At 36.2% G+C, this 25,082-nt stretch overlaps 1 pseudogene; it reads right to left on the minus strand.

Annotated features, from left to right (window-relative positions):
* Positions 1 to 1,874: 1,874 nt before the first annotated feature.
* Positions 1,875 to 23,232, minus strand: LOC127881520 (4-hydroxybutyrate coenzyme A transferase-like; annotated as a pseudogene).
* Between the last annotated feature and the right edge of the window lie 1,850 nt (positions 23,233 to 25,082).

Genomic DNA, 25,082 nt, shown 5'->3' on the forward strand with positions numbered 1-25,082 from the left:
TTCATATAGAACATTTTGTTAATGACATAATCACCAGTGGAGGCCTGTATATATTCAAACACTAACACATTTTTCTTGGCTCTAAGTCTATTCTTTATTCTTAAGTCTAAGAATCGGTTGGTGAATACGGGCCCTGGTCACACCTGACGTCGTATGCAAAATTCGTCGGTGGATCTCTAACATCAATCCACCGACCCAGACAACAATCGCATTAGACACAAGAATGTCCAAGGGAACAGTATACTACAGCATCAGGAATGTTTAGCAAAACTACGGAAGAAGTGCAAGGTTCATCACCTCAACATGGCACAGATCCAGAAGCGCAGGGCCAGGTCTTGGAAGCTATATCTAAAGCTTTAATGTGGCAAGTGAAGAGATTTTGTTACACCTGACGAGCCGATATTTCATCTTGGTGGAAGTTATGGAGAAGAAGAGTATGATATGTCAGAATGGGAGAACACGTTGGCGATATACTGAAGTCTGTAAAACGTGATGCGTTTGCCCGTGGTTTAATGGCGTGAGCTGCTGTATCGCCCAGAGGTAAATCAGAGATCGGAATAATTCCCAAAGGGACCAAGGTAAACTCAGAATCCTATATCAATAAAGTTCTGAAAACCATTTATACGAAAGGATGTCCCCAGACTATTTCCGGAGGGTTAACACGTCATTACGTTCTATCATGACAGTGCATTTAGCCACACTTCCAAGCACACAGTGAACTTTCTAAAAGATCAAAACATTATGTTCATAACATCAGAAGAAAGGATGCCAAAGTCTCCAGATGTGGCCCCAATGGATTTTGGTATATGGGGGATACTACAACGACGCTTACAGAAACGACAAGTCAACTCACTTTCTGGTCTCAAAAGAGCTCTGAATGACGAATGGCGAAAACTGGAACAAACTACCATCAATAAGACTTTGAAATCGTGGCCAAATGTGTTTAGATTATAAATTATTATTTTTTTTGTTTTGTTCATCATGAAATTGGGCAACTCTCGTATCAACGTCTCTGATAACATATTCAAAACTACCACAGACTGCACATTGATCTCGATTCGCAACAAAGGAAAATAAGTTGATTATTATGTAACAGAGACAGAACCTAATTTCATGAAAGTAGTTCCGGAAATTCCAAGAAATTGTTCAGTAAAATGTAAGTTTTTAAACGCGCAATCTGGAAAACTGTACAATCTTATAATTTCTGCATTAGCCATTAAAAACAAATGTGTAATATTGTTATATATCCAGATTCTCCAAAATGTTAAAACGTTTTGTTATGTTAACATGTTTTTGATTTAACATTCAAATTGTATTAATAAGCATACTTTGTTTACCGTATTTAATGCGGTATATCAATTTTATTCAATGGCTATGAATGAAGCCGCCGTCATTTTGAATCGTTCATGGTTTATGTGTGTTGATGTCACTGCAACAAGAACGGAGTATAAATTAAATATGGTTTTAAATCTGATTTAAAATTACATTCTTGATTCGATATACAAATGTAGTTCACAGTTAAGGGTTAGTTATTGTGGTAATAATCAACTGTTTGTCATTCCGATTATCGTTGTCATTTCACCCCAACAGACTAGGGCTTTATAATTGTGTGTTTGCTATTTTCTTTAAGTTTTAGTGCTTTCATTCCGCCATAAATCAAGGACCCGCACTGATAATTCCATGTAGGTGCAGGTAAATTTCAAGTTGTATTTAAGTAAGAATATTCTTAACAAACCAGACACAAGTATTTAAGAATTATTATTAATGAGATAGAAATCTAATACCATGTTGTGAGCATGACCAGGTTTTCTTGTTACATCATTCATAGAATGATCAAGTAAACATGTTACATCGTTCATAGCATGTAAAGGTTTTCCTGTGACATCATTTATAGAATGACCAAATTTACTTGTTTCAACATTCATAGTATGACCAATTTTTACATGTGATTCAATTCATAGAAATACAAAGTTTCTACTTGTTACAACATTTGAAGCAAGACACAGTTTTTACTTGTGACATCATTCATAGCATGAACAATTTGTACTTATCCACCATTTATTGCACGATTTCTTATGTTTTTACTTGAAACAGCATTAATAGCACGGCCAGGTTTTTGCTTGTAACAAGATTGATGTAACACTGGGTCAAAACTACAGGCAGTAACCATAGTTGACTTTCTTTTCAAAAGCAAAAGTAATGCAGTCAGTGGGCCTTCATCTGAACCGTATCATAGAATATAAAGCTCAACAGTATGGCTGTTAGAATTGACCATATTTCAGTAAAGCATTTGTGAACACGTGTTTCAAACTTCCTTCGCTTTATGCATGGTAATATGGCTCGATTGATCATTGTCAGCTCGGTTACTACTTAAATGTACCCCTGATACTCTTAAGTATACTACGCTGGGTACAGTAAATATACTCAAACGTACACGGGAATTTTAACGCTAAATTGGTTGTTGTTGGCTAATTTTTTCAAATTAATTATGTCCATATGTATGTCAATATTCTGTAAAATGGCCTCTATATTATCGAAACTACTACTCAAAAAGCATGGTGAGGCAGGTATTGTTCAAAGAAATTTTTAGTTTTGTATTCTGTAGCATGTTTTAAAGACTTTTTTTGGCAGGAATAAATGTTTGGCGTACAGTATAAATTTGCCGGGTACGTGTTAGTATATTTTCCCTACCCAGGGTACATTTAAGTATACTTAAGAGTACCTGGGGTACATTTAATTAGTACCCGAGCTTACTATAACCAATTGAGCGGCAATATGAAATGTTCCTTTTTCCCAGAACATGCATATGTAATATAAATACAAATCAACTAATTTATCAGTTTCCATTAAAAATGTATTTGCATCACGTGAAACTCCCAATTTATATCTATCTAAAACTGAGTGCAAACAGTAATAACTAACTGGATGATGATATAGTTTCAATTTAAAAGTACCGGGTAATACATGCACAGCAAGTATGTTACGTTAGAGCACGCAGCGTTTATTGTCTCATCTAGAGTCCGTGGTTAGAGTAACAATACCACACATTTGTACATACAGACCACTGTTTACACATGAAATCATTCACATCAAAAAGCAACCATAGCCTAATGTGCATGTAACACACAATTTAGCTTATGGTAAATCATGAAATGAATAGCAACATGTTCTACGAGTAAAGAGCGATAAAGACAATTTAAGACATTATTATTAGATATTAAATTTTTACAAAATAAAAGTATTGTAAAAAACATTGTCAAAATTTCAAATAACTTGTTTACAAGTACAGAACAAGTTACAAAGGATGGTCAGTAACCCCTTTAAACAACGAATTCGCTAACCATGAAATACCATTTCAACATGAATATTTACTTGATTACATGTAGAATATTTAATTTATAAATCATTTCAACAGAAAAGTGATATTGTTTGTAGCCTTGTAGGTTAAGACATATATGTAATTATTTAAAATTTGTGCACACTTAATAAAATGTAACATCCCTTATGGCACATGCTTATATAAAAATACAAAATGTACAAAAATAATATCATTAATAGTTGTGAACAGTACACTTTGCAGTAACAGAGAAGTATGACGTTTAAAAATACTTTTATTCAAAGTGAATAAACGTTTTTTTTTGTAAAAATTTTGCCATCATTACTGCCAGGAAAGAGACCAAACTTACAACTTACAATACAGATTAATGATAAGGAAGATAAGCATAAAGTTGTTTCCATGATTCTCAATGAAAACAAAAGCTAATTTTTCACAAATACAACCAAGCACATAACTGCATATTGCAAATATTTTCCATTTACTTGTGTTTTATAAACACAAACTAAATAACTCTTTCGCCCGAAGACGTATATATACATGTACTTAAGTTTAAAATTGCAAATATCAACATTATGGTGAAGGCACACACTTGAAACGCTCGAATGCTGCTTTCTCAAGCCTTTCCCTCTGAGATGGGTGAGCAACTTTAATGAGTTCGTAAGCCCTCTGCCGGAGATTTTTGCCGAACAAGTATGCAATGCCGTATTCCGTAACAATGTAATGAACATGAGCACGCGTAGTCACAACACCAGCACCTAAAAACAAAAAGATCATTGTTTTTTCATAGTTTTAAGTGTTTTCTATTGGGTGGAAATAGGTTTTATTGTTACTTGGCATAAAATCAAATGCATACATGGTAAAGGATTTTACTTATTTATAATATAAAGGCTGCACCTTGAGCTTTGCAAAGGCAAACATTATACATCAACATGTAAAACTTATAAAAAATGTAGAGATAGAACAATCTTTTTAAATTTTGCATCACCTTTTAAACATTTTGACTGTGTGGATATAATGTCAGTTCATGGCTTTCAAAATGATTTTTTAACAAGAAATTAACAATGGATCTTCAGTGCAGTGTAGTTGAACAACTGACTTTTCTACGCATTCATTTTCAAGTCAATGTTTATTTACTCACATTCGAGACTGCATAAACAAAATAATTTCAAACACATGACAGTTAATTTAAGTTTCCATCCAACCAATACAAATGGGTGAATTCTATTAATACATGTTTATTTGAGTTACAATTAGCGTATAAGCCACATCATGCAAAAAAGGGTCTTATGTTTTATTCAGCCAGCTTAGTTCTGGACCAGCCTGAACATCTGCACAGTGTGGTCAGAAGCTACCCTGTTTCCTATTAAATTCACACAAGGTTTTGTGGTGTCATTAGCGAGCAGTGTAGCTCCTGACCAGACTGTGCAGACACAAGACCCATTTTAGCATGACGTGGTTCATACCTTCTTTCAAGGTTGGTACGATTCTTGAGATGCCCTCATCAGTAGTAGATGTACAGGCAATGATGGGCTTGCCTTCACCATCTAAGCTCAGCGCTGCACCTCGCACAAAGTCTATCTGACCTCAAAAACCTTTCAAGAGGTGAAGAAGTAATGAATCAATGCTGACCTCAAAAACTTAAGTGGTGAAGGTGAAGTGCACAAATTAACCGTCTACCACTTAAATACGTATTTTGACCCATTTGTAGTCCCTCAGTAAGTTTAATTTAATTAGAGACCTTTTTAATAGATGCAATTTTTAAAGGCTTCACTTCCAACCCTAAGAAAGTGATGAGCAGCAAACAGCAAAAAATCTGAACAGACTGCGAGTTACTCACTGGCTGTTCTGGTTTAATGCTGTTTGCACATAGTTATTTCCACTTTGCTTACGAGTGGGAAAGTGTTAAGCCGAACAAGTTTAGAAAAAGGTCAAACCAGCAAATGTATTACAATAACCTAAGTATATATTAGTGCCTAGTGAATATGTACACCCTTGAAAACACAATCTTAATTTCTGGCTATTCCTTTCAAGATTAGAATTTGTTAAAGTGATATTATGGGCATTTTTCACTGTTGAATTGAGCTTAAAACAGGTAAAAAGAATTAGTTAAAATATGGTTACTGACCAATTATCTGCAACTCATCTTGCTTCCAGTTGTTTATAAAAAATATATTTTATGTTATATTCGATATTTTACATGACTGGTGAGTCCTGTAAGCCGAAATGATCCGTAAAACAAAATAGTGCCTTTGTGTCGTATGAACGAATCTGCACTTAATCCAAATTTAGATTCACATCGTTCATCGAATTATTTCTGTTGTCAGTTGTCACAACGAAAGTACAGTTGATATTCAAATGCATTATTATTCTCTTTCCGGAATATTGTTTTGATATGTTGATGCTGCATTCACAAATATAAGTGTATCAGAAGTGAAAATACCAAAAATAAACAACGGTTGCGATAGACACCTATCACCTGATAGATGCCCATAATATCACTTTCAATGCCTAAATAACTTGAAGTATAAAGTAAATCTGAACATATTTGATAACATAATATGAATTCCTGTACACTTTGTCCAGAAAGTATTTGGACAGGGCTGACTATACAATCAGATTTCAAATAAAGTATGAAAAACATTTTTAAAACTTTCCACAATTACTGAGTGAATATAAGCCTAGACAAATCTGTAGACAATCTCCAGGATATATACGTAGAAGAAGTTCATGAGCTATTGGCAACAAAGTTTGTGGTTGGCCCCTCGATTTCATGAGAGAAATCATAATTTATGCCTTCTTTACAAAAAGTATTTTAGATCAAATGAACGCAACAGAGTTTAATATTTTAGCCCTGACTGCATATTCTCTAAATCACAATTCAAATATCCTAAATACACAAGTTCATCTAAATTCTAAGGGACACAATTCTCAACAAATCTCATCATACAGTTCATAAACAAGAGGGCCAAGATGGCCCTAGTTCGCTCACCTGAGAGGAGTCAGTTTATTCAATCTTTACCAAATGTCAAACTTGACCTAGATACTGTCCAGACAAACATCCTGGTCAAGTTTAATCATTATTTTATCTGCAAGTCATGATCAATGTACCTATGAAGTTTCATGATCCTAGGCGTAAGCATTCTTGAGTTATCATCCGGAAACCATTTTTCTAAATTGAGTCACCGTGACCTTGACAGCCATTGTGTGAATACGTTTTTTGGCACTGTGACCTTGACATTTGACCTAGTGACCTGATAATCTATAGGGGTCATCTGCGTAAGCGTTCTTGAGTTAACATCCAGAAACCATTTTACTATTTCAGGTCACCGTGACCTTAACCTTTGACCTAGTGACCTGAAAATCAATAGGGGTCATCTGTGAGTAATGATCATTGTACCTATGAAGTTTCATGATCCTATGCATAAGCGTTCTTGAGTTGTCATCCAGAAACCATTTTACTATTTCAGGTCACCGTGACCTTGACCTTTGACTCAGTGACCTGAAAATCAATAGGGGTCATCTTCGAGTCATGATCAATGTACCTATGAAGTTACATGATCCTAGGCATAAGCGTTCTTGAGTTATCATCTGGAAACCATTTTACTATTTCGGGTCTACTTGACCTTGACCTTTGACCTAGTGACCTGAAAATCAATAGGGGTCATCTGCGAGTCATGATCAATGTACCTATGAAGTTTCATGATCCTAGGCCTAAGCCTTCTTGAGTTATCATCCGGAAACCATTTTACTATTTCGGGTCATCGTGACCTTGACCTTTGACCTAGTGACCTGAAAATCAATAGGGGTTATCTGCGAGTCATGATCAATGTATCTATGAAGTTTCATGATCCTAGGCATAAGCCCTCTTGAGTTATCATTCGGAAACCATTTTTCTGCTTTGGGTCATCGTGACCTTTGACCTAATGACCTGAAATCAATAGGGGTCATCTTCGAGTCATGATCAATGTATCTATGAAGTTTCATGATCCTAGGCATAAGCGTTCTTGAGTTATCATCCGGAAACCATTTTACTATTTCGGGTCATCGTGACCTTGACCTTTGACCTAGTGACCTGAAAATCAATAGGGGTCATCTGCGAGTCATGATCAATGTACCTATGAAGTTTCATGATCCTTGGCATAAGCGCTCTTGAGTTATCATCCGGAAACCATCTGGTGGACGGACGGACCGACATGAGCAAAACAATATAACCCCTCTTCTTCAAAAGAGGGGGTGGGGGGGGGGCATAATGAGAAAACTTCCCCCCTCTCAGCAGCCATGTTCCAAGATATCATTGGGACAAATCTTCAGACCAAGTTTCATGATGATCGGAAAATAATGTGACCTCTAGAGTGTTAACAAGGTCATACATTTCAATATAATGTAAAACAAGAGGGCCTGAAAGGCCAAAAGTCGTTCACCTGAGATAACAAGATATTATTGGGACAAATCTTCTTAGCAAGTTTCATTAAGATCGGAAAATAAATGTGGCCTCTAGAGTGTTAACAAGGTTTCACTATAGCCTAATAAGGAAAAATGCCCCGCCCCCTGGCGGCCATGTTTTTCAACCAACTGGCATCATTTTCGAACTCGTCCAAGATATTATTGGGATAAATCTTCTGACCAAGTTTCATGAAGATTGGACAATAAATCTGGCCTCTAGAGTGTTAACAAGATTTTACTATAGCCATATATAGCCATATAAGGAAAAATGCCCCGCCCCATGGCAGACATGTTTTTCAAGCAAAGGTTACCATTTTTTAAATCATCTAAGATATCATTGAGACAAATCTTCTCAGCAAATTTCATGAAGATCGGAATATAATGTGGCCTCTAGAGTGTTAACAAGGTTTTACATAGCCATATAAGGAAAAATGCCCCGTCCCCTGGCGGCAATGTTTTTCAACCAACCAGCATCATTTTCGAACTCGTCCAAGATATTATTGGGATGAATCTTCTGACCAAGTTTCATGAAGATCGGACAATTAATGTGGCCTCTTGAGAGTTAACAAGACTTTACTATAGCCATATATCGCCATATCAGGAAAAATTACCCGCCCCTTGGCAGCCATGTTTTCAAGCAAACGTTATCGCAACATCCGGGCACTTGCGTCAGTTAGAGTTACATGCCCCTTGACGTCAGTGAAAACAAAAGCGCTGTCGCCATTTTATTTGCATTGAAATATTTAACACTGCTCGCAATTTTCTTAAGTTAAGGCACATCTTCGCGACCATTTTTTAGAATAAAAATACCCAGAAATAGAAATTCTTCCATAATAAATTGAATTTAATGAACGAACACAAATAAGGATGAAAACAAACAACCAATACATTTTAAATATATGCAACATATAGTAGCTGATTTGAACCTCTATATTTGTTATCTTATTACCTGGTTACGTATTAAATAAATTCTCATGATAAATGTTATAGTTTTTATTTAATTCACAACAATTTCGAAACTTTTTGTTTCCGCATGTTAGGTATTTGAATGCCCCTTTCTTCATCACAAACCAATTATCTCGTTATGATCAGATACTGTCCATACAAAGAAAACACGGTGTCATAAAGCCAGCTGGGGACCTATACTTGGGGCTCTGCATAAACCACATGTGGTCATTAAACACAATTTATGATACCTCTATGTCATCTCTTGTCATACTGAGCAGTCATTTAAGCCAAATTTTTAATGCCGAAATAATTGAATATACAGTTGCTTTATAAAACACGCTGACATCTTAAATAAACATTTAATTAAATTAAATGCAATATTTTTCATTTGATTGTTTGCATCAGTCTTAAAATCGTGTAAGCTTTTGTATTCTGGTGTTTAATTGCCCCTTTGTTTTGCATAATCCGATTATCTCGTTTTGATCAAATATTGTCCAAACTTAACTGACAAAAAGGTGTCATAAACCACACTGGGTGGTCCAGACAGTGTCATTTAACACGATAGATGCCACCATGTCTCCTCTTTCCGGTAGTATTAAGCAGTCATTTAAATGAATAATTAACGCCGATGTACTTAACAGTTGCTTAAATTAGATATGTGACATATGGTCAAATATAAAGTCATGTCCAATTTAGATTATCAGAAATTTAAACCGTAAAGATACTATAGCCCGATTAATTTATTCAAGTATTTAATAATTCTAAAATTTACGTAAACAAGATGCGTTTGTGAAACACAATGTCCCCCTATATGACGTTTCACTTTGAAGGATGACCTTGACCTTGTGAAGGATGACCTTGACCTTTCACCACTCAAAATGTGCAGCTCCATGAGATACACATGCATGCCAAATATCAAGTTGCTATCTTCAATATTGCAAAGTATTCATAAAATAAGCGATTTGGGCCACATATATTTGACCTCTGACCTTGAAGGATGACCTTGACCTTGACCTTTCACCACTCAAATTGTGCAGCTCCATGAGATGCACATGCATGCCATTTATCAAGTTGCTATCTTCAATATTGCAAAAGTATTTATAAAATAAGCAATATGGGCCACATATATTTGACCTCTGACCTTAAAGGATGACCTTGACCTTGACCTTTCACCACTCAAAATGTGCAGCTCCATGAGATACACATGCATGCCAAATATCAAGTTGCTATCTTAAATATTGCAAAAGTATTCATAAAATGAGCGATTTTGGCCATATATATTTGACCTCTGACCTTGAAGGATGACCTTGACCTTTCACCACTCAAAATGTGCAGCTTCATGAGATACACATGCATGCCAAATATGAAGTTGCTATCTTCAATATAGCAAAAGTTATTGCAAAATGTTAAAGTTGGCGCAAACAGACCAACAGACAGACCAACAGACCAACAGACAGACAGACAGACAGGGCAAAAACAATATGTCCCCCACTACTATAGTGGGGGACATAAAAAACAAGTAACGTATTTAGCGTGTATCAGTTAATTAAAAAGACGTCATTCCGTATTAAGATTTAATGTTACGACAATAAACGATCGACATCATAAAAAAGAAATTACGTTTTACAGCAACGGGGGTAAATAATGTTTAAAAAACAAATATTTATACAGATATATGTGTGTTAATTTTAATATTTGTCACTCGTACTCATTACAATGAACACAACTAAGGCTTTCAGTAAGTCATGTAGCAGATGTCCCTACGTATTTTACAGCTTCACATTAGCATGATAAATTGACATAGTAAAAATATAAATATAATGTTCGAAGATGAATGAACCCTGAAAAGAACGACAATACACATTACATCAACATCTACAAGGATACTCCCATTATTACAGAATAAACGAATTTACCCGGTGTCTCAGTGAGAAAGTTAATCATGAATGTCGCCGTACTCGATCATCGGCCACTTGGTCGGGTCATTTTTCCAACATCCAGCTTGAAATTTGTACGGACATTCATTAAGTCCAATTAGTTTTATTTTCTGATCGTATCGGGCTTTCGAAGTGCAATCTAACCCTTCATAATAGTCAAAAGACATTTAAACACCAATTACAGGACATTTAATTACCTATCGACTTCCAAATAGGAATGCAATTGACAAAATATCAGCAGAGGTGCTCAATCAGCGTAGTAAATCGACCGTATCTAGGGCATTGTTTTCACCGTCGCTAAGGGACTGCCCCTTTTGTGACGTCATCGCGATAAGGTCAATAAATGTGGCCTCTAGAGAGTTTACAAGATTTTGCTATAGCCATATATAGCCATTTAAGAAAAAATGCCCGGCCCCTTGGCAGCCATGTTTTTCAAGCAAACGTTACCATTTTCGAACTCATCCAAGATATCATTGAAACCAATCTTCTGACTAAATTTCATGAAGATTGGACAATAAATGTGGCCTCTAGAGAGTGAACAAGGCAAATGTTGACGCCGCACAAAGGACAACGCACAACGCAAGACGCACAACGGACGACAGACAAAAGGCGATCACAAAAGCTCACCGTGAGCACGTTGTGCTCAGATGAGCTAATAAAACTTAAGAAGAACATGTGTCGAAAAATGCGAAATAAGCGAGATATTTAATTCTGAAATCGAAAATGTCTGTACAGTCGAATTCGCCAGAATGTATATCATGCATGTACGATGTGAATCTTAATTTAGTTTAATGGTTGTTTTTAAATTCCTGCAGCGATGTCTATTCATCTGACATTCGTCTTAAATATCTTGCCTATTTTGTGTTATTGTAACATGTATTTATCAATATATTACAATTTAACACATATAAAGATCGTATAGTCTTGCTTTAATTGTTTGACAAAAGAATGCCATATTGTACAGAATTATCAAACAATAAAAAAACATATTCAAAGGTTTGCTACATGTATCTTCCAGAATGTAAAACTATCATTTATAATTAATTCCACTTAATCTTCTTGTGCTTAAAACAAATATTTTAAAAAGGGAGACAAATCTGTCAATTCAACATAATTTTTAATTTGCAGTTACTTCCCTTGACATGATAAACTATATAGTGTTTAAAAGCTGTTATTTCTATATAAATATAAGGAAAATGACCCCCCCCCCCCCCCAGCTGCCATGCTTTTTTACCGATCCGAACAATTTTCGAACTCAACTGTCATATCCAAAAAACACATGTTTTGACCAAATTTCATGAACATTGGACCAAAAATGTGACTTCTACAGTGTTCCCATGTTTTCACTATATACATATAGAGAAAACTGCCCCGCCCCCTGGCGGCCATGTTTTTTCACCGATCTGGACCATTTTTGAACTCGTCCAAGAAATCAATAAAACCAATGGTTTGACCAACTTTCATGATGATTGGGCAAAAATTGTGACTTCTAGAGTGTTTACAAGGTTTCTCTATAGCCAAATTAGGAAAACTGGCGGCCATGTTTTTCAACACACAGGAACCACTTTTGAACTCAATCAAGATATCATTAAGACAAACATTTTGACAAAGTTACATGAAAATTGAACTTAAAATGTGACTTCTACAGTGTTAACAAGGTTTTTCTTTTTTTTACCTAGTGACCTAGTTTTTGACCCGGCGCAACCCAGTTTGAACTCGGCCGAGATTTCATTGGGATAAAGCTTCTGACCAAGTTTCATGAAGATGGGACAAGAAATGTGGCCTCTAGAGTGTTTACGAGCAAATGTTTACGGACGGACGGATGGACGGACATACGACGGACAAAGACCAGTCAGAAAAGCTCACCTGAGCAATCAGGTGAGCTAAAAACTTCCAGAGTAATGCAAGGCCCAAATGAATCTGAAAACCGTCTGTCAATACTAAAAGAATTTCCCAAACATCTAATATCTCTGTTAACAACTTTCTTCCATACCTGAGTACATGTAAGTGCGCAGGGAGTCTGAGCAAACCTGACCAGTGAGGTCAATTTCCAGGCAGGTGTTGATACTGGTCACACGAGGGTTCTGGCTGATTAGAGATATGTTGTTAGTGAAGTCACACTCATGGAAAGCTGTCGGCAAAATGAAAGAAGGAAAAGCTTGAGAGAAATTTGCTGACTTTGCTTAAATATGTTTTACATTTTCTATAACATAACTTTGAAAATTTGATTGTTTTGACAATGTTCCTAGGATTCTGAGAATAAAAGACATGATGGCTTGGGTGATAGACAGGTATATTGTGTTTTAATTTTTTTATATACAAAAGTGCACAATTGCCATTCTGCTGTTTTCCCAATATGTTTGTTGTCATCGACAAAAAAAGATACAGCATCATTTAAGAAGTTGTTTAGTGTTGACAAATATCATCATACAAGCAACAACTCATTTTTATTGATCAAACACATTTTTACTAATTGTACGATCTTATATGGGAGTTCTGTCATATGTTTATGTTTAGTAATATTTAAAATAAAATGAAACAGTAATAGTATAATTAATCAAAATGGTTTATGCACAAAACATAATAGTTGCAACACACAAAAAGAGCCTGGGAAAAACACAACATATATCGTACAGTTATGGCTTAAGAAAACCGGTTAAGCCCTTACCAACAAACGAGTTATCATCCAAGAATGAGTACAATTTCTTAGTTCCCATAGCAAAACTGCAGACAATCTTTCCAGTCTGAATGTTTTTCTTGGCGTTTGTCAGCGCTCCCTTTTCCACCAGATTCACAACTGTGTCACTGATCATCTCGGAGTGGAAACCCAGGTCCTTATGATTGTAGAGTTTGTGTAGGACTGCATCAGGCAGATTACCTACACCTGTGTACATTAAATAATATATTGTACCATTCCTTCATATCTAGAATCTCCTTGTATCGATCATTTGTTTACATTAAGAATGAGGCTCTTGTGATGACGTCACACGAATGCGTTCCGAGTATTTTATTTCACTAACATTACTATGCTTGAAAATAAATACAAATACAACCAAAACTATGAAAAACAGGTATAAAGACATTTCAAAATCTTACTTCAACAAAAATAATCAAAATGTATCCATATTCCATACATTATATTGGCCCTCTTAATTAAATGTCCACTAACATATACTCAGGTATTGTAACATGTATTTAAATTGCAAAGTGAAGCTGGCCACCGCCCTTCTGGAGTGGTAACACAACACTTAAAAATATGTTCACTTACTCTCAATTTTCGGAAATGTTGCATGAAATCATCGTAGATTCTAGCATAAGAGCATTTCTCGCACATCACGTAAGGCAATATACAAGTGTTCAGTGGAAATACTATTGTTCCCAATAGACGTTTTTTACATCAAATATTTAAATAGTTCAGTGAATCTAAGATTCATCAGCCTTATGACTTTAGTAATCAAGCACTCTCTCTTTCTAGTGTGACGTCTCAATACGCGTTAAACACAAGTATAGTGGCTGTTTTTGCAGGTGTGTATGGATCTACTGGCTTTGCATGGTTAAACAGGCTGTAAATTAAGAATTTTGATAAGGATTTAACAGGAATTAAATAAATCTTTGAAGGTAAATAATTTATTGCTGCATTGTTTTCATTATTCCCAAATTCTTTTACTCGTTTCCTTAACTAAGTGCTAACCGGATGATAGTACTGGCTCCATGCTCATGCATTATTCATATCCAAAGTCCTTTTTCTGCGAATTCAACTACATGTATAAAAAATAAAATGGTGACAAAAATAATCAGTGAGGTAATTGAAAAATTGAAACAACTTACTGTTATATGTCCAATAATTATAAGCTACGGTTTTGGTATGCTCCGCATAGCATTTTCTCCCTATAAATATCATACCGGTCTGTAATGTTGCCCCGTCTTCAACCAGATTATCGGCGATCAGTCTAGCAATCTCGTTGATCTCTGGCGTGCGGATGATGGGGGCTATCTCCGGCAGGGGCGTGTCGTGCTCCACCATGCAGTCAATGTGAGACATGTGGATGAGACTGTCTCCCAGCGTGCAAAGCATCTGCTTGTTCACCTGAGCTGGAAACCAGACACGAACGTGTACGATTTTCACAATAGTCCTCAAGAATCTTTACAAAACATTTACACTTAAAAATATTGTAAAGAACAACAGCATATAGCGCAGTATCTTTGTTATAAGAATTTCAGCTAAATGTAAAAAAGTCATTGTAATTTAAAATCTATTTTTTTTAAACATGCACATATAGTGAATAGAAAACTTTTCGGGTATCTTTTGAAGGATCACATCTGTAAGATTTTGAAGCATTGCGCACAGCACGTCTGTTAATTACCTCACAGCTTTTGATGATTTTGTGTATGAGTGATATATAAGTATAATATATCAATACAAAGTATTTCAGTTTTTTCTCAAAGTGATTAAACATTCATTATTTTACCAAATCTAATGCTTCTATGTAAATTTTATGAAATTTTTCTTACATTTTAAATGGATATTAATACAAAAAATCTTCATTCATAGCATCAATGAACAAGAGCTGTGTTCGTGAAACACAATGCCCCCTATTTCGCCGCTTTGAAGCCATATAATTGACCTTTGACCTTGAAGAATGACCTTGACCTTTCACAACTCAAAGTGTGCAGCTCCATGAGATACGCATGCATGCCAAATATCGAGTTGCTATCTTCAATATTGCAAAATTTGACCTTGACCTTGAAGGATGACCTGACCTTTCACCACTCAAAATGTGCAGCTCCATGAGATATGCATGCACGCCGAATATCAAGTTGCTATCTTCAAAATTGCATAATTTGACCTTAACCATGAAGGATGACCTTGACCTTTTACCACTCAAAATGTGCAACTCCATGAGATACGTATGCATGCCAAATATCGAGTTGCTATCTTCAATATTGTAAAATTTGACCTTGACCTTGAAGGATGACCTTGACCTTTCACCACTCAAAATGTGCAGCTTTATGAGATGTGCATGAATGCCAAATATCGAGTTGCTATATTCAATATTGCAAAATTTGACCTTTGACCTTGAAGGATGACCTTGACCTTTCACCACTGAAAATGTGCAGCTCCATGAGATACACATGCATGCCAAATATCAAGTTGCTATCTTCAATATTGCAAAATTTGACCTTTGACCTTGACCTTTGACTTTGCAGGATGACCTTGACCTTTCACCACTCAAAATGTGCAGCTCCATGAGATACACATGCATGCCAAATATGAAGTTTCTATCTTCAATATTGCAAAAGTTATGGGCAATGTAAAAGTTTTCGGACGGACGGACCGACAGACGGACGGGCGGACGAACGGACTGACGAACAGACAGACGGACGGACGGTTATAAAACTATATGCCACCCTTCGAGGGAATAAAAAAGTTATTGCGAATGTTAAAGTTTTTGGACGGACGGAGAGATGCAATATATTTGACCTTTGACCTTGAAAAATGACCTCGACCTTGACCTTTCAAAATGTGCAGCTTTATGAGATACGCATGCATGCCAAATATCGAGTTGCTATCTTCAATATTGCAAAATTTGACCTTGACCTTTGACCTTGAAGGATGACCTTGACCTTTCATCACTCAAAGTGTGCAGCTCCATGAGATATGCATGAATGCCAAATATCGAGTTGCTATCTTCAATATTGCAAAATTTGACCTTTGACCTTGAAGGATGACCTTGACTTTCACATTTCACCACTCAAAATGTGCAGCTCCATGAGAGGCACATGCATGCCAAATATCAAATTGCTATCTTCAATATTGAAAAAGTTATGGCCAATTTTAAAGTTTTCGGACGGACGGACAGACGCCATATATTTGACATTTGGCCTTGAAGGATGACCTTGACCTTCACCTTTCACCACTCAAAATGTTCAGCTCCATGAGATACACATGCATGCCAAATATCAAGTTGCTATCTTCAATATTGAAAAAGTTATGGCCAATTTTAAAGTTTTTGGACAGACGGACAAACGCCATATACTGTGAAACCATTTATTTTCGTCGGCACAAAATTTCGCCCTTTTCATAAAAATGACTATTTCGTCCGCTCTTAAATTCGTCCATTTCTGGTTTTGAAAAAACAAAACAAAAAACGTCCGATTTGTTTGTAATACATGTAATACGCGCTTGCGAAAACATTGTGCTGGGGAAAGAGAGGTGCAGCACTTGGTAGTCACTTGCAGGAGGTGGGCCTTGTTTGGCATATGCCAATTAGCAAGTCTGTTATTTTAGGTGATAGTAACTGTCCCTTATCATTTTATGTCATTGACACGTTCTTTGTTATGATTAGCGGATAAGTTGGACTGAATAATCGTTAACAAGTGTTTTAAACAACGAAGCCAATTGCCAATTAGTCTTTTTCCATTACTATCACGGTCAAACTGATTACAATCTTACCTTTATCGGCGCCAATTAGAGAAGGTGCGAACAGGTATCCGGAGAAGCGCCCCCCGGAGAACTGCCCCCCCCCCCGGAGAACTGCCCCCTTATTTTAAAGGTGGCGGAGAGGTGCCCCCCATCAAATCGGTAGGGGCGGAGAACTGCCCCCCTGTCAGAATTTAGTAGGCGGATATCTGCCCCCCATCAAATCTGTAGGGGCGGAGAACTGCCCCCCGGTGTCATATTAGTTACGTAGTGAAAACAATTCTTACGGGTAATTTTACGTTATCGCCGTACACATTTTATCCGGTAACAATTGAATTTCAGTACAAGTATATTACCATTTATCGAACTGAAAGAGCGCGAAACATAGTCGAGATCCACACAGGAAACGCGTGCGTGTTAATACTTGCCAAGTGTCGCAACTAAATATAGACGTGCAACTCAGTACTTATGGAGGAAAAGTTACATCGGAATTAATTTACATTATAAAGATAGTATTGACCCATGGAAAAAAAACGTAAATTTACGTATAAAAAAGGAAATTAATAGGCAAAGCAAAGGCATTAATTTTGCTGACTTGAAGAAAAAAGTAGAGTGAAGTCGAATTTATAATCAATTTATTTATGTTGTTTAGTTAATTCATGTGTCATACAAAATAACATACATAAATACACACATTACACCCCCGAACCCTTAATCTCGCGTTATCTCGGCAGTCTCGTTACGCGTGATTTAACAATGTCGAAATCGTGAATATTACGGCAACAGTTTGCATTTTGAGCAGATCATGTCGACATGCCAAACAAACAAAATCGGTAACAGTTGCTTTAATTAGCAGCTAATTAGGCAGACAGAGAACTTGTTACCGTTAACGATAAGCACCGCGATCTTTTAATTGGTAGACCGGACCGACCTTAATTGTTAAGAACTTGTTAGCTTTGAATAAAGCCGCATACGGGTTTATTATATTGAACCGTCCAAATCCGTAATTGGCGAAAACAAACATATAAATTATTGTTTTCAGCTTGCATAAGGATGGATTAAATTGCATGCTAATTGTTTGTTTTTATAACGGGGAAAATATCAAATAATTCTGCCGCGAAAACTTTTTATTAGCAAAAAGTTATTTGTTTTTCTTTGTTCACATTGACGAAAATCACGTGATTATCAAGATGGCGACGTCCAGGCCGAGGCAGGTATTTTTTGCCGTTTTATAACTTTTATTACTTGTACAACTTTATATTACTTTTGAAATTTCACTCAATTTCCATACATAATAGCAAGAAAGTTACTGGCGTTATTGTCATTATAATACTCGCTTTATATATCGCCGCGAAATTTCTTTAATTAGGGAGCACTTCTCTGGGTCATCAATTCTGACAGGGGGGGGGGGGGGGCAGTTCTCCGCCCCTTATTAATCAGCAGGGGGGCAGTTCTCCGCCCTATAAAAAACAGTGAGGGGGCAGTTCTCCGCCCAGTGAAAAATCTTTGGGGGGGCAGTTCTCCGGGGGGGCACTTCTCCTAGAGCCGTGCGAACATTATGGGTTATAATTAGCGTAAGCCAATTGTTTTGGTCATATTTCATTAAAGTTTCAGGCGTTTTGCATCGTAAATATTTGAAACCAAACAACCAAACACAAATCAAAATGTTCTTTATTAATTTGTAACAAAGCACATAATATATTTCACACATCGTCATATTTTAATTGCGTTTAATAGTATTGTCTTTAATCCGGATTCGCCGCGTGTAGGCTGTATAATCTGCAACACCCCTGAAAAACACAATACACACAATGGGTAATAAAGTTGTTAACAATTAGCGCTAATCAACACTATTATACCTAAACGAAGTCGACGCATTCGATACAGCCTTATTGCATTCGCGTTTTACAGGAAATGTCAGTTGTCAGTACACTGTATAATGAACACCCCTTTGTGTCAAAACCGGATTTAACTTGAGTGTGAATAGTCGACTGTTTCATGTTCTTTGTATCAATACCATCTGTGTATCTGTATTATAAGTATACCAGTCAACAAACAAGTTGCGCGCTTCCGCATATGGGTATTCGGACGTTCAAAAAATTGACCTACGGTTTAGCGTTCACGCCGTCGAACGCATTAAAGCAATATAACTCGTTTTTTTTTCACTATTTCTTTATATGCAAAAAATACTAGTGGCTTATAACTTACCTTGCAATCTTTTTTTCTCGCATTTTGCGAGTGTGCGAGTGTTAATTTCGAGCCGTGTGTATATGCGTGGATTACGCTGGATTTAAATGCCTCATGCCTACGGTAATTCAGTCTTATTTGTTTCAAATATGGGACATGATTGTTCGTTAGGATCTTGAATTCGTCCATCGGTCGAAGGACGAAAAACGCGAAAAATAATGTCGGACGAATAATAATGGTTTCACAGTATTTCACATTTGACATTGAAGGATCACCTTCACCTTTCACCACTCAAAATGTGCAACTCCATGAGATACGTATGCATGCCAAATATCGAGTTGCTATCTTCAATATTGTAAAATTTGACCTTGACCTTGAAGGATGACCTTGACCTTTCACCACTCAAAATGTGCAGCTTTATGAGATGTGCATGAATGCCAAATATCGAGTTGCTATATTCAATATTGCAAAATTTGACCTTTGACCTTGAAGGATGACCTTGACCTTTCACCACTGAAAATGTGCAGCTCCATGAGATACACATGCATGCCAAATATCAAGTTGCTATCTTCAATATTGCAAAGTTTGACCTTTGACCTTGACCTTTGACTTTGCAGGATGACCTTGACCTTTCACCACTCAAAATGTGCAGCTCCATGAGATACACATGCATGCCAAATATAAAGTTTCTATCTTCAATATTGCAAAAGTTATGGGCAATGTTAAAGTTTTCGGACGGACGGACCGACAGACGGATGGGCGGACGAACGGACTGACGAACAGACAGACGGACGGACGGTTATAAAACTATATGCCACCCTTCGAGGGAATAAAAAAGTTATTGCGAATGTTAAAGTTTTTGGACGGACGGAGAGATGCAATATATTTGACCTTTGACCTTGAAAAATGACCTCGACCTTGACCTTTCAAAATGTGCAGCTCCATGAGATACGCATGCATGCCAAATATCGAGTTGCTATCTTCAATATTGCAAAATTTGACCTTGACCTTTGACCTTGAAGGATGACCTTGACCTTTCATCACTCAAAGTGTGCAGCTCCATGAGATATGCATGAATGCCAAATATCGAGTTGCTATCTTCAATATTGCAAAATTTGACCTTTGACCTTGAAGGATGACCTTGACTTTCACATTTCACCACTCAAAATGTGCAGCTCCATGAGAGGCACATGCATGCCAAATATCAAATTGCTATCTTCAATATTGAAAAAGTTATGGCCAATTTTAAAGTTTTCGGACGGACGGACAGACGCCATATATTTGACATTTGACCTTGAAGGATGACCTTGACCTTCACCTTTCACCACTCAAAATGTTCAGCTCCATGAGATACACATACATGCCAAATATCAAGTTGCTATCTTCAATATTGAAAAAGTTATGGCCAATTTTAAAGTTTTTGGACGGACGGACAAACGCCATATATTTCACATTTGACATTGAAGGATCACCTTCACCTTTCACCACTCAAAATGTGCAGCTCCATGAGATGCACATGCATGCTAAATATCAAGTTGCTATGTTCAATATTGACAAGAGGGCCATGATGGCCCTGTATCGCTCCACTGTTTTTTATGCAAAAAAACGCGCAATGCGCATGGGTTGAAATGTACTCAAGCATGTGACTTTCTCTGTCTATCCCTCCTCCCACTGGGCGCTTAAAGTTGGAAGGGTGAGCATTTTTATATATGGAAAAAGTTACTACCGTGTTAACTAAACAGACTAAAAAGCCCGGGAATTGTTCCTTTGAAGCACAGTCCCATTGCTTATAACCAGGGATCATATTTTCCCGCAACATCAATCAGTCTGGATTTAAATGGGGAAAGTGTCCGAAAATTTATATCCGAAATCATTACAAATTACGTGAAAATATATACCATTGATTTTGCCATTCATGAGGGTGGTATAATAAATGTACAAGTTAAATTCCCTTAGGCATTTTTTTTTTAATGGAACATACTAGTTTTCTCAATTGGTTTTATCATTTGCTATTTCATTGTTGTTTCATGTGCTGTTTTATCTGACTTTTGTTCATCGTTGTCAATACTATTAATCTGTGTAGGCCTATTCAACAACAAACAATAAAGTACATGAATTATTTCTATTCTAACACGATTTTCACTAAAGATTTATACAATGTATATTATTTTTCTTGTGTTCTATTTTATGTGAAGTTCCGCCCATAAAAATGCTAAACTGTTCTCTCCATCATCCGCAACTTTCATTCATTTATTGCCGGATTATTACACTGGTGGAAAATGTATCTGCATGTTTTGTTAAGTTACAGAGCGTGCTTTCAGTGTATAAGGTCTGCCCACAGTTATTGCAGAATATCCGAATTTCTTCGTTGTTTATATGAAACTTTACTGTATCATGCATGAAATGCACGATTTTCACGAGGATTACATCGAGGTTTTCATCTCCAAAGTAACTGTCAACGATTAATGATATTGACACGGGATTATTCACGCATGACTTCGCTGCTTGGGGTCATACTCTGATACTAGTCGGCTGACGTGCCTGACCGGTTTAGAGACTGCAGTGAATGGTTTATCACACCTAATCGAGATAAGAATGTAATAAGGGTGTGTTAGCATGTGCACTGTGTATTTGATTTCATGACATTTTAGCAAACAGATTCGGACCGACTGTTTGGGATTTTCAATCGGTCTTTCATGACCCCAATCGGTCTAGAACAGACAAAACCGAAAAAAATATGATCCCTGCTTATAACGTAGGTACATTTATCTCTCCAAAAGATATTGTCGTTCTTTCTATTTCACATATTTTTAGATGCTGAAGATCAAATATACGCATTTGATTTGAAACAGATTCACAAGACCCGTAGGAATCAAAATGCCTTAACCCTTTACCAAACGACACATTTTGGACTTTCCCAATTTGAAAAAGGTTGCAGACGACAATTAAATTGTAATGGAATATTAAGGAAATTACCCTCAGTTCACTCCCACATGCAATTATTACACTAATTTACAGTCTTGCGAACAGGTAGCTCACTTAATACTTACTAATAAAAACTAAACAATACTATTATAATATTATAGTATAAGATGTACATACAGAACATATACTTTCAATTATTTTGAAACAAATTAACTGTTATCAAAATAACAAGTTTATAAGACACATCATCCAATGAGGTGCAGGATTTGACAAGCATTTTCACAATCTGACAAACATGAGGCACACTTAAAATGTTTTTGATATTCAGATTCCTTGTCATCCATTGTCTGAAAGCGACAAAGTTTATGCCAATACATATGTTGTCAGAGTTATAAAACATACCTAAGGCAATCAAACATAGATTGATGTAGATCTACATGCAGTTAATCAGGAAAAAACAATCAAACCAGTATTATGTTATTCACCAAACAGCAATTTAACTCTATTTCTTACCTTATATTGCCAATATTCGCATTTATACTATTGACAAATTGGCCAAGTACTCTGCATACTGTGCTCTTTCTTACACCATGAGTGTCAGCAATGTCACTGTAAAAGGCACCTTTAGCCAAGTATCGCAGACTCAACAGCAGCTGAAATTGTAAACAATATAGGCTAAGACACATCATAAAGAAAAAACAACAATATGGGAATGAATCATCATGCAGAATTAGTAAGAACTATAAAGCTTAGAGTATGCAAAGTGTCGAAACCAATATGGGTTTCTGGATAAGCATGGCAGTTTTTTGGTATTGAACAGTTCTATAAAGCAATTTCTATTTCAAAACGGTTGGCATTGAATTTGTAAAATCGATAAACTAAATAGACGAAACTTCCTTTGTTTGATCCACACTGCACAATCTTCTAGGTATGAATGAATACATTCGATTTTCGGTCAAAACTATAAAATTCAATAACACTTAATCCATCGCCATCTCTCCACCGGAAGTTTTTATCAGATGTTTATACATATACAAAGTACGAACATTTGGGAAAGGTTATTCACTACTATAAAAGGAAACATATTGATTTAATAATAAATGTCCGAGCAAAAACGTGCCTGTGTGTCAGGAGGTATGGAGTGTCCTCCCTGAGTCTCGCGGGATAAATCCTGCCCAACTATTTCTACTAATTCTTGGGCCGTAGTGCGGTCAACGCATTACCTGGATACAAAATCCATGTCCCGAATATTCGAAATCTTCCATTTCGCCGAATCCGTCGCTGTAAGCGCACATAGGCGTCTGTTTCGGCCATAGACCAGTTCACGCGTGACGTCACGCGCACCTGCGTGTTTACATCCGGGCTATATTGGTAGTCAAAAGAAAGATACAATCAACAGGGAGAAATAGAGCGTGATCGGTTATATTTAAACGATTATATTTATTTTTTATTTTTCAACATGCCAACAAGTTGTTCTACGTAACTGAAACGAATAAGATTGAACACAATGAATAAATAGATCAATTCCAAATAAAAAAACATTTACAAATTAACCATAATGGTATTTGTCTGGGCAGGGATCTATACCCTGGTCCGGAAAACTAACATGTTGACACATTAAATAAACATTTAATTAAATTAAATGCAATAGTTTTCATTTGATTGTTTGCATCAATCTTAAAATCGTTTAAGCCTTTGTATTCCGTTGTTTAATTGCCCCTTTGTTCTGCCTAATCCGATGATCTCATTTTGATCAGATATTGTCCAGACCTAACTAACAACATGGTGTTATAAATCACACTAGGTGGCAGATGACAGTCTGGTCATTAAACGCAATTGATGATGCAACCATTTCTTCATTCTGGTAGTATTAAGTAACTAGGCATTTGGTTGAATAAATTTAGCGCCGACATACTTAACAGTTGCTTAAATTAGATATGTTACGTATTGTACAAATTTGAAGTCTATTATCGGGAATTGAACACGGTAAAGATACAAGCTCGTTTTATTTATAAAAAAATAAAGTACTTATGAATTATAAAATTTAAATAAAAAATATTTAACGTATTTAGCGGGCGTTGGTTAATTATAAATACGTCATTCCGTATGAAGATGTAATGTTACGGCAATGCACGAAATGCATCATAAAAACAAGAAATTACGTTTGACATCAATGGGGGTAAATAATAATGAAACAATATGTATATATTATATATGTATATATATTATGTTGTGTGTGTGTGTGAGTGTGTGTTTGTGTGTGTATGTTAAATGTTAGAAAGCTGTCACTCATACTTGATCACTAGTAACGAGTTTACAATATACATGAATACACAGTTCAATTTGCATCATGTGAGGTTGTGTTTTTCAGTTGTATGTGAATATTCCTAAAGTCATTCTCTGAACAACACCCATCCAAATTAAAATTACATGTAAATACCGTCATGAACTTCGCTTTTAAAAGGGCTTTGTAGTACGTTTGTTTTCAATGAAACACTGACACATTCTATCCCTAATTTTGTATTACTCTAGTTTACGCATGCAATTGATAATTATAATTTTATAATTAGATGTATCATTATTTTTATTGAAGCTTTTCTGCAAATAAATATACGGCTAATGCATAGAGCTCTTTGTTGTGTCGAATTGTCTGTCGTTCAGTCTTCAGACAATCTTAATTACTTTGATGCTAATGATGCGTTCTTTTAAAATGCAAATAAATGTGTAAATGTATTCTTTTGGCACTAAATATTTTATTTTTTAAAATATTATTTAGGTGTTGTTGTTTTTTAGTTTCTTTTCGAATTATTGACTAAACAAGTCTCGTTATCCATATGCTTTGCGTTAGCTGTAAGCAATGCTTTTGACTACCAGTGCATTGCGC

The sequence above is a fragment of the Dreissena polymorpha genome, chromosome 5 (genome assembly GCF_020536995.1).
Source record: "Dreissena polymorpha isolate Duluth1 chromosome 5, UMN_Dpol_1.0, whole genome shotgun sequence".
NCBI lineage: Eukaryota > Metazoa > Mollusca > Bivalvia > Myida > Dreissenidae > Dreissena > Dreissena polymorpha.